Below are 14,359 nucleotides of genomic sequence, written 5' to 3'. Positions count from 1 at the left end.
AGGGTGTAGTGTCAGTGGAGGAAGGTGGGGTGTAAGGTCAGTGGTAGAGGTGGGTGTAAATAAAGTGGAGGGTAGGGGTGGGTGTAGTGGTCATGGTGGTAGAGTGGTGGGTGTAGCAGAGATGGTGGTAGAGTGGTGGGTGAGTGGCAGACTGGTAGTAGAGTAGTGGGAGTAGCAGGGTGGTAGAGTGGGTGGGTGAGCAGGAGTGGTGGTGAGTGGTATGGTGATGGGTGTAGCAGAGTAGAGCAGGTGCATTGCAGAGTGGTGGCAGAGTGGATGGCAGAGCTGGGTGGTAGAGTGGGTAGTGTCAGTGGTAGAGGTCAGTGGAGGTAAGGGGTGGGTGTAGTGTTGGTGATAGAGTGGTGGGTGTAGTGTCAGTAGTGGTAGAGTGGGTGTAATGTCATGGTAGAGTGAGGTGTAGTGTCAGGAGTGGGAGGGGTGAAGGAAGAGAGGTGGTGAGTGGTAAGTGTGTGGTAGAGTGGAGGGTGTAGTGTCAGTGTGTGAGTCAGTGGTAGAGTGGAGGTGAAGTAGTGGTGTGTGGAGGGGTGTAGTGTTAGTGGTGAGTGGTGTGAAAGGGGTCAGGTGGTAGAGGGAGGGTGTCAGTGGTGGAAGGGGCCAGAGGGTAGAGTGGAGGTGAGGTCAGTGGTGGTAGAGTGGGTGTAGTGTCAGTGGTAGAGTGGAGGGTGAAACAGTGGTGGTAGAGTGGTGGTGAAAAGGTAGTGGGGGTGTAATGTTGGCTTGTAGAGGTGTAGTGTCAGGCAGGAGTGAAGGAGTGGTAGTAGAGGTGGGTGTGGCAGCTGTAGAGTGGAGGTGGCAGAGTGGTGGTAGAGTGGTGGTAGATTGGAGGCAGAGTGGAGGGTGAAATAGAGTGTGGGTGAAATTAGTGGTAGAGTGGTGGGTGTAGTGTCAGTGGTGAGATTGAGGGTGTAGTGGTAGAGTGGAGGGTGAAAGTCGTGGTGGTAGAGTGGTGGGTGAAACAGTGTGTGAGTCAGTGGTAGAGTGAGGGTCAGGGGGGTAGAAAGGTGGGTGTGTGGTGGTAGAGTGAGTGGGGTCAGTGGGTGGTAGAGTGGTGGGTAGTGGCAGTGGTGGTAGAGTTGGGGTGTAGTGGTGGTAGAGGGATGGGTGATATAGTGGTGGTAGAGTGGAGGTAGTGCAGTGGTGGTAGAGTGGTGGGGTGTAGAGTCAGGTAGAGTGGTGGGTGTAGTGTGAGTGGTGGTAGAGGGATGGGTGTAGTGTCAATGGTGGGTAGAGTGTGTCAGTGGTGGTAGAGGGATGGGTGTAGCAGTGGTGGTAGAGGTGGGGGTGTAGTGTCAGTGGTAGAGGGGTGGGTAGTGTCAGTGGTGATAGAGGGGTGTGTTAATGATTGATTATCAGACCAAAGCTTACACTCTTATGTCACATTACAGGTGGGTGTAGTGTCAGTGGTGGTAGAGTGGTGGGTGTAAAACAGTGGTGGTAGAGTGGTGGGTGTAGTGTCAGCAGTGTGGTAGAGTGGTGGGTGTAGTGTCAGTGGTGTGGTAGAGTCGTGGGTGTGGTGTCAGCGGTGGTAGAGTGGTGGGTGTAGTGTCAGTGGTGGTAGAGTGGTGGGTTTAAAAGCAGTGGTGGTAGAGTGGTGTGTGGTTGGTGTCAGTGGTGGTAGAGTCGTGGGTGTAGTGTCAGTGGTGGTAGAGTGGTGGGTGTAGTGTCAGTGGTGGTAGAGTGGTGGGTGTAGTGTCAGTGGTGGTAGAGTTTGGGTGTAGTGTCAGTGGAGGTAAGTGGTGGGTGTAGTGTCAGTGGTGGTAGAGTGGAGGGTGTAGTGTCAGGTGGTGGTAGAGTGGTGGGTGTAAAACAGTGGTGGTGGAGTGGTGGGTGTGTGTCAGTGGTGGTGGGGTGTTGGGTGTAGTGTCAGTGTGGTGGTAGAGTGGTGGGTGTTGTGTCAGTGGTGGTAGGTGGTGGGTGTGGTGTCGGTGGTGGTGGGGTGGTGTGGTTGGTTTCAGTGGTGGTGGGGAGTGGTGCGTGCTGTGTCGGTGGTGGTAGAGTGGGTGTAAAACAGTGATGGTGGTGGGTGTTAGTGTGTCAGTGGTGGTGGGAGTGTTGGGTGTAGTGTCAGTGGTGGTGGGGGTGGGTGTAGTGTCAGGTGGTGGTAGAGTGGAGGAGTAGTGTCAGTGGTGGTAGAGTGGTGGGTGAAGTGTCAGTGGTGTGAGAGTGTTGGGTGTAGTGTCAGTGGTGGTAGAGTGGTGGGTGCAGTGTCAGTGGTGGTGGGGGATGGGTGTAGTGTCAGTGGTGGTAGAGTGTTGGGTGTAGTGCCAGTGGTGGTAGAGTTTGGGTGTGGGGAGTTAGTGGTGGTAGAGTGGTGGGTGTGGTGTCAGTGGTGGTAGAGTGGAGGTGTAGTGTCGGTGGTGGGATGATGGGTGTAGTGTCAGTGGTGGTAGAGTGGTGGGTGTAGTGTCAGTGGAGTAGAGTGGTGGGTGTAGTGTCAGTGGTGGTGGAGTGGAGGTGTAGTGTCAGTGGTGGTGGGGTGGTGTAGTGTCAGTGGTCTTAGAGTTGGGTGTAGTGTCAGTGGTGGTAGAGTGGAGGTGTAGTGTCAGTGGTGTGGTGAGAGTGGGGGGTGTAGTGTCAGTGGTGTGGTAGAGTGGTGGGTGTAGTGTCGGTGGTGGTAAGTGGTGGGTGTAGTGTCAGTGGGTGGTGGTGGGTGTAGTGCCAGTGGTGGTTAGAGTGGTGGGTGTGGTGTCAGTGGTGGTAGAGTGTTGGGTGTGGTGTCAGTGGTGGTGGTGTGGTGGGTGTGGTTTCAGTGGTGGTCAGGTGGTGGGTGTGGTGTCAGTGGTGGTATGAGGTGGTGGGTGTGAGTGTCGTGTGGTGGTAGAGTGGTGGTGGTGTCAGTGGTGGTAGAGTGGTGGGTGTAGTGTCAGTGGTGGTATGGTGGTGGGTGTAGTGTCAGTGGTGGTAGAGTGTTTGATGTGGTCTCAGTGGTGGTAGAGTGGTGGGTGTAGTGTCAGTGGTGGTAGAGTGGAGGGTGTGAGTGTCAGAGGTGGTAGGTGGTGGGTGTAGTGTCAGTGGTGGTGGAGTGGTTGGGTGTGGTGTCAGGTGGTGGTAGAGTGGAGGTGTAGTGTCAGTGGTGGTGGAGTGGTGGGTGTTGTGTCAGTGGTGGTAGAGATGGAGGTGTAGTGTCAGTGGTGGTGGAGTGGTGGGTGTGGTGTCAGTGGTGGTAGGTGGTGGGTGTGGTGTCAGTGGTGGTAGAGTGGGGTGTGTGTCAGTGGTGGTAGTGTGGTGGGTGTGGTTCAATGGTGGTCAGTGGTGGGTGTATTGGTAGAGTGGTAGAATGGTGTGTAGCAGAGTGGTGGTGGAGGGTAGGGTCAGTGGTGGTAGAGGGATGGGTGTAGTGGGTTGTAGAGTGGTGGATGTGTGTGTCAGTGGTGGAGGTGTGTGGTAGAGTGGTGGGTGTTGTGTCAGGGTGGTGGTAGAGTGGAGGTTGTGTGTCAGTGGTGGTAGAGTGGGGGTGTAGTGTCAGGGTGGTAGAGAGGTGGGTGTTGTGTCAGTTTTAGGAGAGGGGTGGGTGTGTTAAACAGTGGTGGTAGAGTGGGGTGTAGTGTAGGTGGTAGAGGTGGGTGTGTCAGTGGTAGAGGGTGGGGTTGGGGTAGAGTAGGTGTAGTGTCGGTGGTGGTAGATGGGTGGTAGGGGGTGGTGGTAGAGTGAGGGTAGTGGGTAGAGTGACGGTGTAGTGTCAGTAGGGTAGAGGGTGGTGGTAGAGGGGTGAGGTTGATAGAGGTGTGTAGGCAGTGGGTAGAGGGGTGTAGGTGAGTGGTGGTAGAGGTGGTGGGCAGTTGCAGGTGAGAGTGGGATGGTGTAGTGTCAGTGGTGGTAGAGGGTGGGTGTTGTGCTGTGGTGGGTGTGGGTGGGTGGTGGTAGAGTGGTGGGTGTGGTGTCAGTGGTGGTAGAGTGGAGGGTAGTGTCAGTGGTGGTGAGAGTGGGGGGTGGTGTCAGTGGTGGTAGAGAGGTGGTGTTGGGGTTGTTTAGAGGGGGTGGGGTGTTCAGTGGTGGTAGAGTGGTGGTGTGTAGTGTCGGTGGTAGGAGGGTGGTGTCAGTGGTAGAGGGTGGGGTGGTGTGTGGTGGTAGAGGGGGTAGTGTCGTAGGTGGTAGATGGTTGGTGAGTAGTGGAGTGAGGGGTGTAGTGGTAGAGGACGGTGTAGTGTCAGTAGGTGTAGAGTGGTGTGAAGGTCAGGTGGTAGAGGGGGTGGGGTAGTGTCAGTGGTGATAGGAGGGGTGGGGGTGTAGTAGCAGGTGGTAGAGGGTGGGTGGTGTCAGTGGTGGTAGAGGGTGGGTGTAATGGTGATAGAGGGGTGTAGGTAGAGTGAGGGTAGTGTCAGTGGGTAGAGTTGAGGGTGTGGTGTCAGTGGTGGTAGGGGGGTGGTGTAGTGTCGGTGGTAGAGGTGGGTGTAGTGTCAGTGGTGATAGAGGGGGTGGGGTGGTGGTAGAGTGGTGGGTGAAAGTGGTGGTAGAGGGGTGGGTGTAGTGTCAGTGGTGATAGAGGGGTGGGTGTAGTGGTAGAGTGAGGTGTAGTGTCAGTGGTAGAGTTGAGGTTGTAAGGGTGTGTGGTGGTAGGGGGTGTAGTGTCGGTGGTAGAGGGGTGGGTGAAGTAGTGGTGATAGAGGGGTGTAGTGGCAGTGGTGGGTAGAGTGGTGGGTGGTGTCAGTGGTGGTAGAGGGTGTAGTGTCAATGGTGATGAGAGGGGTGGGTGTAGTGGTAGAGGAGGGTAGTGTCAGTGTGGTAGAGTTGAGGTTGGTGGTGGTAGGGGGTGGGTGTAGTGTCAATGGTGATATAGGGTGGGGTGTAGGGTAGAGTGAGGGTGAGTAGTGGTGGTAGAGGGTGGGTGAGTGTAGTGGTGGTAGGTGGGTGGGTGTGAAAATAGTGGTGGGGTGAGTGTGAGAGGTGGAGTGGGAGGTGTAGGGGTAGAGGTGGTGGTGTCAGTGGTGGTAGTGGTGGGTGAAGCTAGTGGTAGAGGGGTGGTGGTGGGTGAGTGTGAGTGGTGGGTAGAGTGTGGTGGGTAGAGTGAGGGTGTAGTGGTAGTAGGTGGGGTAGTGGTGGTTGTGGTGGTGGTAGTGGTGGGAGTGGTGTAGTGTCAGTGGTGGTAGAGTGTGGGTGTAGGGTAGAGTGAGGGTGAGGCAGTGTGGTGGTGTGGTGGTGTAGGTGGTGGTGGTAGAGGGAGGTGTAGTGGTGGGAGTGGAGGGGTGTAGGTCAGTGTAGAGTGGGTGTAGTCAGTGGTAGAGTGGAGGTGTAGTGGTAGAGGAGGGTGTGGTGTCAGTGGTGGTAGAGTGGTGGGTGTAGTGTCAGTGGTGGTAGGAGAGTGGTGGGTGTGTAGGTCAGAGGTGGGTAGAGGTGGGTGTAGTGTCAGGGTGGTAGTGGTGGGTGAGAGTGGTGTAGATAGGTGTGGTGGGTAGAGGAGGGTGAGGTCAGTGGTGGTAGAGGAGGTGGTGGTAGAGTGTTGGGTGAGGCAGTGGTGGTAGAGTGGGGGTTTAGTGTCAGTGGTGGAATGGAGGGTGTAGTGCAGTGGTGGTAGAGTGTAGGTGTAGTGGGTAGAGGAGGTGTAGTCAGTGGTGGTAGGGGAAAGTGGTGGGTAGAGTGGAGGTAGTGGGTAGAGTGAGGGTGAGGTTGGTAGAGGGTGAAGTAGTGGTGGTAGAGTGGAGGGTGTAGTGGTAGAGTGAGGGTAGTGTCAGTGGTGGTAGAGTGGGTGGGTGTAGGTCTGTGGTAGAGTGGTGGGTGTAGTGGTGGTAGTGGTGGGTGTAGTGTCAGTGGTGGTAGTGGTGGGTGTAGTGTCAGTGGTGGTAGAGTGGTTGGGTGTAGTGTCAGTGTTGGTAGAGTGGAGGGTGTAGCGTCAGTGGTGGTAGTGGTGGGTGTCGTGTCAGTGGGGGTTACAGTGGTTAGTATGGTCCTACTGAGAAATATAAAGCAGGTGGTGTGTCTGTAATCAGTGAAGGGAAGCATGGTTGTATGTTTAGTGCAATGAGAGATGGTACATTAATGGTAAAAGTTGGTGCAATGGTGATGGCAATTGGTGTAATGATGATGAAGTTATGTGCAGGAATGAAATCAAAATTGTTCCTAAACATTTACAGTTAATGATATATCCTTTGCTCAACCTCCGTCCTTAAACATTAAATACAATTTGTACTGAGGAGTTAACTCGGGTCACTCACCATCTCGGGTAACTCTGGCGGTCGATCAATTACTGTAGTGTGTGGTATTGATGGGAGTAAATTGTACGAATAACTGTTTCTCTATGAACTAGATGACGTGACTTCATAATTATAACTCACATTGTACGTGAGTTATATAATACTCTATGAACAGTTTCCATTTGGAAATTTTTTACTGTAATTGTATCTTTACTTTTACCTGTAGGCTTCTCGTGGTGTTACAATAATGACTGACGCGGTTTGTTTTAGTTCACTTTTTACGACAAATTTACACAAAAAGTCAGGCTGTGTGTGTGTGTGTTTGTTTTGAGTTAAACCAATAATCTTTTCTGTGAGTTCCAAGTTAAACCAACGTAGCCGGATTTTATATACAATAATGGCTGACTTTCAATGGTAAAGAACCTGATAATTGTCGAGAAAAAAATGGAAGATTAAGAAGGGAATCGACCAATCCCTCCTTAAGTGATCTCAAGGGAGATATAAACATTGTCTTGACACCTGGTGACTATCTAATTCTAATTCCCATTGACTCCTTAACACATGGTGACTCCCTGACTCTTAGTGACTCCCCGACACCTGTTGACTATCCTTACCGTTCATATTTTATTTTGATAGAGGGAGCGTGTATAATATATCTTAGGTGGTATATACTCACAATGGTGTAGAGGGCAGCTGTGAGGGCGGCGAGGCGGGCGTCTAGGATGAGCCACCCACGTCCACCGACTCGCACCACCGGCGATACTCTAAAAGTAAGCAACACACCTTCAACATACACACTTTACTAGTAAGGAACACAGGCTTAACATACACAGTCTACAAACACAGAAAACCTGATGACTCTTGGTAGTTCTCCGCCGCCTGGTGACTTCCTGCCACCTGGCAAGTATCACCAGGTAAGGTTTTTCCTGTGAAAATTTTATCATCCAAATAACCTTAATTAATTTGCAGCAAGACTAAATTATCAGACAGGTTCAATGTTTTCGTCTCTCAATGAGTCCTTTTCCTTACCTTTGTCTCCATATTTGTGTGAGGTCAGTCAAGGGAGACGAGGAAGTGGTGGTAGAAAGGTAGGTAGAAAGCGACGTGAACACGCTGAAACAGTAAGCAACATCATCCCACAAAACACATCTATTGGCTCACATCCTCAACATACAGTTCATGTAGAGGACACAAAGTGAACCTTTAGTCTTCACACGGATTACAGTTCCTTGTATCAACTAGCCACACACACACACACACACACACCACTGCACTGTTATCAACAAGGCCATTGCACTAGGGCTGCCCACCAACCTGGTCTCATGGCTCACGGATTTCTTGAGTGGACGTCATCAGGCAGTGAGGTATCAGGGCTCGGTCTCCACATTCCAACACCTCACCTGTGGTGTTCTCCAGGGGACCAAGATGGGACCACTGTGCTTCCTCATCCTGATCAACGATGCTCTATCGGACACTCCTCACAGGTGGAAGTACGTGGATGACTGCACTGTGGGGGTTACAGTGGACAACACCGCACCAGACTACTCATCGCTACAAGGCACCCTGGACAGGCTACAAGCATGGACTACGGAGAACAAGGTCACCATCAACCACACCAAGACCGTAGTCATGCATATCAATACTGCCACCACCCCAGTGCAAGCTCCAGCAGTCACAGTGGGTGCCCATCCTCTCCAGTTAGTGTAGTCTGCCAAACTCCTGGGTGTAACTATAGACAACAAACTGGACTGGAAGGCCCATGTAAATAGCACAATCAAGGCAGCCTCGTACCGACTCTACATGCTATGACGGCTTAGGTCACTTGGGGCACCCATGCCAGAGCTGAGGACTATCTGCAACGCCTTTATTCTCCCCAAACTAATGTATGCGTCACCAGCCTGGTCGTCTTCTCTCAACTCCACCCAACAACGTCGGCTAGAGAAGGTACAGAAAAGGGCCTGCAGAATCATGCTTGACACAGAATACTCCGGCTACATCAACGCTCTCTCTGCCCTGGAAATACCATCCCTCAGTGACCTCCACCAAGAAGCACTGGCAAGGTTTGGCAGTGAACTAATGCACCACCCTCGTCATCGCCACCTCCTGCCACCGGCAGCCCCCCACCCACCTTGCGCAGTCCACCACTACAACAAAATTCAGCCCATAAGAGCCTGCACCGAGAGTTATAAGAATAGCACCATCCTATCTATTGTTAAAATAATAAACAACTCCTGATTTATGTACTGTACAGCCCTATAAATGTATTCAACGCATGTTATATCATTATGTCTAAATCCCATGTAAGTCTGTATATTTTCAGCTACCGGCTGCAACTCTATTAATAAACCGTTTATTATTATTATTATTATTATTATTATTATTATTATTATTATTATTATTATTATTATTATTATTATTATTATTATTATTATTATTTACACACACACACACTTACACACTCACACTTACACACACAAAAACATGCACTTACACACTCACACTTACACACACATATGCACTCACACATGCGCACACACACACACACACACACACACACACACACACACACACATACACACACCTATACACTTACACACACGCAAACACTTAAAAACACTCACACATACACAGAAACACACAGGAAACTAAAAAAGTAACCGCCAGTTTCATATTAGAATTATATTACTTAATAAATCAAGAGACAAAAAAAAAGATATTTTTGTACGAAAACACACCAGTGAGCGATGGAGATATATATAAAGTAAAATAGCACCACTGTCTTCTCTGACAGGTTCACTAAATAGACTTGTGTGACTGTTACAAAAATGTTACTTCTCAGCAGCTGATGTAGAACACCATAAAGAATAAGACGAGGAATAAATGTCCACAATTGACAAACTAAACACAGTCTCCCCCTCCCGCTAGCTGATCTCATATGCAAAACTATTCCTCCATTTCTCTCTAAATTCTTAATTTTTACAGATTATCTCGCACAATTTTCCTTCCCTCTCTCAAAAATTTTAAAACGAATTCTTTCGATTTGGACCCAAAACAGGTTTTTCCTTGAGTTGTGCGAAGATGAGAAAGAAGAAAATAAAAACAATCAAATTTACTTGTCTTGTGATGATTACCCAGCTGCTTGTACACTCTCAAAAAAACTTCCCCAACACCTGGGCACGATGGATGTGAGAATGAGCAGAATGGGGCTTGCCATCTCGGAATGTTTTCAGATTCTTCGTTCATTTTTCAGGTTGCATAGTGCCTATAGCGCTTGAGAAGTGTTGGTGAGAGTGTGCAGTATCTTTCTCACTTGACTGTCAAGAACCTTCCTCTCAGCTCCGACTGTTATCCGATTCTCATTCCCTTCGCCTACACCACAATCCTAGTTTTTCTTCTCTTGCACCATCGTGATGTGTGACTACTGTACCTTCTATTATTAGTTATCAGTGAACATGCGAGTAGAACCGCAAGTGTTTTTATGACCTCCTGATGAAAGACATTGAGTTTACTGATGGAGACTGTAGCACGAAAAATGTTAGAACAATAGTGCTACAACACCTTTCAAGAGATAAAACAAATCTTGTAAAATAAAATTTTCGTTAGTTCTCCGCACCTTGTCAAGCCCATGGCTGGTCAGAGGCGTCCCACCATGACCTGTGACAGGGGAATCGTCGTGAAGTTGATGCCGACTACCATAGCCGAACGTTTGGAGATTTCTTCTTCAGTCTTAGGAGAGACACCAAACATTACAACTTGTTGTTATGGCTGCTGAAACTCCTCGCCGGTCACACATTCATGGCATCTCTTTTGTGCCACACGTTAAGTGCTTCCGCCACTGTTTCCTGCGTCACCGGGCACAGTCTCTATTCAAGGATTCTTTTATACTGTCGAGAGAAAGGAAAACTAATTTTAATAAACATATCTCTCGTATATTTGAGACATGCGGATATTAAAAATCTGTATTTCACATAAACAGTTCAGTGGATAAACAAGCCATATTGGCGAAGAAAAGCACTATAATAGTAGAGACATACAGTAAACACCAGATAGTTTATGTGTCTCTCTTATCCTTATGATCACCAAGATGTATCCAGAGACTGCTGAAGTCATCTGAATTTTTGGAATTCAATAAACTAATGAGACACAATGAGGAAGGAGACTGCAGGGGAGAGAGAGGGAAAAACATGGAAAACAAAAATTCTGGTAAAGTCTTCTGCGACCAAATAGACTTAAACACAATTGAGGGTCCACAATATCAAACCAAAACCTCGTCAGAATCCAAAAGAAATCTTCAGAGCCACGCCGGGAGCCACTCGGCTTCACCAAGATTATCGGAACATTTCCAGGCCTTGGTCAGGAGCCACATATGCTCGCCAGTGACCTCGTCGGGAGCTGCAGGAGGTAACCTGAAGTTAAAAAAACTCCGGTTGACGTTAACAGGCGGAACAGGAGCTTGTTTAAGGCTTCAATATGAACAATGAAGCTCATTTGTTCAGGAGCTCATCCAGGCACCACAAGGTGTTGTTCCCCACCGCAAGCGTTCCTCCCTGATATCGTAATAAATTTTAAATTTAAATTTACGGAAGTTTATGTTAGGTTAAATTATTTTGTTAAGCACTGAATCTGTTCACTTCCAGTTTTTATTATGAATAATCTACATAAATGCTCTTCTGTTCATATGAATCCGAATTTTCGAGAAAAAAAATTAATATTTAGAAATTTCGATGAATCGTTTTTCGCCCTGAACCGCCATATATTTTTTCCTTATCTGTACCAAATAATAATAATGATAAAATGTTCGTTGTTCCCTCATCTTATTCATCAGTCGCTGTATCTGGTGACACATAATTAAAAACTCTACACCATCTCCGTCGTCACGTCTCCATGTGTTCTTAGAGATTTACTTCTTTTGAACCAAACAGTCGGTATTATCAATCCCCTCTCGACACACATTTCAATCAGTCTCTCCCCATTTCTCTCTAATCCTTTATTCAATGTGTAAATCAACATACAGTTTAAAAGACGGGTGGCTGGGACTGCTACACCACATTACCTGCCACGCAAAAAGTAATATACAAGTATCCTATGCAAATTTCCCTTGATATTAAGCTAGAACTTGTTGGGTGAGGGATCTTTTTTTTCATCCCTGAAATTGCTTCTTTTTTTTTTAGATTCTAATTGGTGCTTACAACTTCAAATGTTTATCAGTGTAACGCTTATTATATCTGTTTTCAAGGCTTGCATGACAAAAACGTCTCAAAAATAAAATAACTTATTACTGTATGTAACGTTGTGACTTATTATGAATATACCTAGATATATAATTTGGTACATATATTGACTTTACTTTTATGTACAGTACTGGCTCTAATACTGAGTCACCTGTCATACTTAAGAAAGCTAGAATATATTTATGAAGCAACTACCTCATGGTGATCGGACTGGTGAATAAAGTGAAGGTTTTATTAGACTGACACAGCGTAATGTTCTCCCACTCTCCTTCTTGGCCTCCAACATGGCTGAGCAAGAGCGACATGGTGATCGATATCCCCAGGTGTGTGTGTGTGTGTGTGTTAACTACGTACAAGGTACAAACTCTGTTCCAGGCAGTGATACCCTACTGGTTACCACCTCATGTTCCGGGCATGGGTATTTGATATTCCACCTGGTAACATCTATGTAACTAGTTGTGGTTTGTCAGGTAATCCCATCTGCTATTCACCTTCGTGTGCTTGCTGGTGAGTCTGACAGTTATTACTCTGATACTTGAAGTAGTGCTGAGTGTGTAGTAAAGTACGAATTTATACAAGTATACCCCAGCTGGCACCTTATGAACTGGCTATGGTTAATTGGTAATCCACCAGTTCAGGAACTCTTGTAGTTGTTTTGTAGTTTCAGTTGGAGTTACTTGCAATCTCTGTTTGTAGTTGTTTCACAGTATTTAAATGTTCACACAAACACAATATGGCTTTATTCATTTATAAAAATACCACACTATTGTTATTAATAACGGATTAACCGATAATATCAACTGTTGTTTTACGAGAGAATATAAGAGGTAATTTACATAGCTCCTTTAACACGTCTGTCGCGTGTGATATCAGGGGTCAAGCCCAATGAGGCCTGGGCACTAGGTAATGACGACCTGTGCAATTCAGAGGTGCGTGGAGGATATGGGAAAGTCATCTAGCACGTGAAAAGGAAGTGATAAGCTAAGCTTAGTTGCTGTTTATCTAGTTAATTAGGATAGTGTAAATTATACAATTCTTATATGTACTGTAAATAGCTCACATTGATATAATTACCACTGTCTATCTGTTGACGGAGGTTATTACAATACATACATACATACATACATAATACTTTTCATCATCTTCCACAATCATAACAATACTCCTATCTTCCTCCCACAATGATCAAGGTAAAGTAGATCCAGACATTGTGTCACATTTATTTATTTATTTATTTTTTTTTTTTTGGAGTGGGAAAGTAATACAGAAGAATTAGTTTATCTGGCGTGGAAGAGAGTGGTGAGGAAGGAAGGACCAAGTTATTTGTGAGGATGAAACAGACCTTGAAACTCCTTATAATTTCGCGGATGGATGATACAGAAAGTTACACAAGTCCGCTAACAACGTGGGAACATTGTTGTAACTCACTCTCATGGTCACACGCAAGTTGTAACAAACACGAGGCTTATGGTCAACACTGTTTTATAACGTATTACAATGACTTCCCGTTCTTTTATAAGAGGAATCCACTAATTTTCTTGAAAGATAATTTAAATTTGATTAAAAGTAATAAAATGTATTAAGTGTTTATATTTGTAGTCAGTAAAACGTCATAAAAGTGTCCGGTAAATGTAATAAACTTTTGAAAATGCAAGTTTCCGTGAGACATGTTGCTGTTGACCCGTAGTAACAGCCACTAGGAAAGCATTACCTGGAAACAGTGAGAAACAATAATGGCGAACTTTACAACCCGAAAATGTCCAGGGTATCACGACTGTCACCGTAAGGCTGAAAAAGTATGCTGAAAAAGTATATGGCAATGGCTGGGTTAGGCCACACTTAAAAAAAAAATCACACGAAGGGCGCGAATTTCAACCATCAATCAGGTCAGAAAAGAAGAGCATTGGCCTGATTAAACAGCCAAGAAAAATAATTAAGTTACTGATTAACACTTCAAGTGCTCAGGGTTTTCAAGTTCATAAACATTTATATTACGGTGACCCCATGACGTACCCAGGGAAACTCTACACTAATATCAGTAATGAGGTTCTATTTTAACAAAGTATCTTAGCACCACAGGACGCAACAGATCAAGTCAGCTGGGACGGGAGCGGGACGATACCTCCACCAACAACTGCAGTTGCCACACTGAGCTGTGCTGTCGCAGGCAGGCTGTGACAGCACAGCCGATTCGCAGCGTCGCTGTGGGGTGAGTCCCCACCGTGGGTCACCGTGGGACGTGGGTGGGCCTGTGGCCTGTTGTGAATCTGTGGGTCAGTGTGGGTGGCTGTGGCGGCTGTGGCCTAGCATAGCCGGGGCCGCTGGTGGGGGGGGGGGTCCAGTACCACCAAGGGAGAAAAGGAGTTAGTTGGACACCTTTGTTAACAAGATTAGAGTACAATTCTTCCTAATCTGAGTAATTAGCTAGGTCTTGGCATGAAGATTGTCTACATCCACGTGGGACAGAAGTTCATACATAAGAGGATATCCAATTTTTACAAATCACAAGTTTGAAGTATCAGTGCGGAGAAGCGAGACTGGAATGAGATGTGTGGGTGGCCTGAAAGTCTCAGATTCAAGGTGGAAAGAGATGAGAGGGAGAGGGAAAAACGGGGAGGGGGAAGTAAGCTGTGATTTGGAGGGTATGAAGGGGGAGGAGGGAGGGGAGAGGTAGGAGGATGTTTTAGTTTTTTAAGTTTAAAAAATTTATTGACAAAGCTTGGAGTACATTTTGCTTATTCTGAGTAATTCAGTCAGGTCACTGCCACGCAGGACAGAGGTTCATACACAAAGGAATAGATCATACTCATTAACAGTATATATAGGTCAGAGTCATGTGGGTGATATCACTGTTCACTGCCATGCAGGACAGTGGTTCATATACATTGGACGTCATATTCTAATTGAAGAATAATCAGTGTGGGCTAGCAAATTTTGGATAAACAACAAGAATGTCCTCAAGCTCTCCTGATTCAATGT

The 14,359-nt window shown here is 47.0% G+C and overlaps 1 long non-coding RNA gene across 2 annotated transcripts in view; it reads right to left on the bottom strand.

The window, feature by feature from the left end:
* Nucleotides 1-13,523, bottom strand: part of LOC121876330 — a 16,209-nt gene extending 2,686 nt beyond the window's left edge. Inside the window, exons 1-3 of one of the 2 annotated variants that reach the window (XR_006090756.1) lie at nucleotides 13,468-13,523; nucleotides 9,763-10,033; nucleotides 6,826-6,913 (exon numbers count right to left, since the gene is read on the bottom strand). This is a non-coding gene — a long non-coding RNA (uncharacterized LOC121876330). Of the gene's footprint in view, nucleotides 1-6,825; nucleotides 6,914-9,762; nucleotides 10,034-13,393 lie in introns of both variants that reach the window. The other variant, XR_006090755.1, reaches the window with a different exon arrangement.
* Nucleotides 13,524-14,359: the final 836 nt, after the last annotated feature.

Source organism: Homarus americanus, unplaced genomic scaffold (genome assembly GCF_018991925.1).
Source record: "Homarus americanus isolate GMGI-L3 unplaced genomic scaffold, GMGI_Hamer_2.0 scaffold34921, whole genome shotgun sequence".
NCBI lineage: Eukaryota > Metazoa > Arthropoda > Malacostraca > Decapoda > Nephropidae > Homarus > Homarus americanus.
Note: the sequence above shows the minus strand (reverse complement) of the source record. Positions and strands in the feature narration are given on the sequence as shown.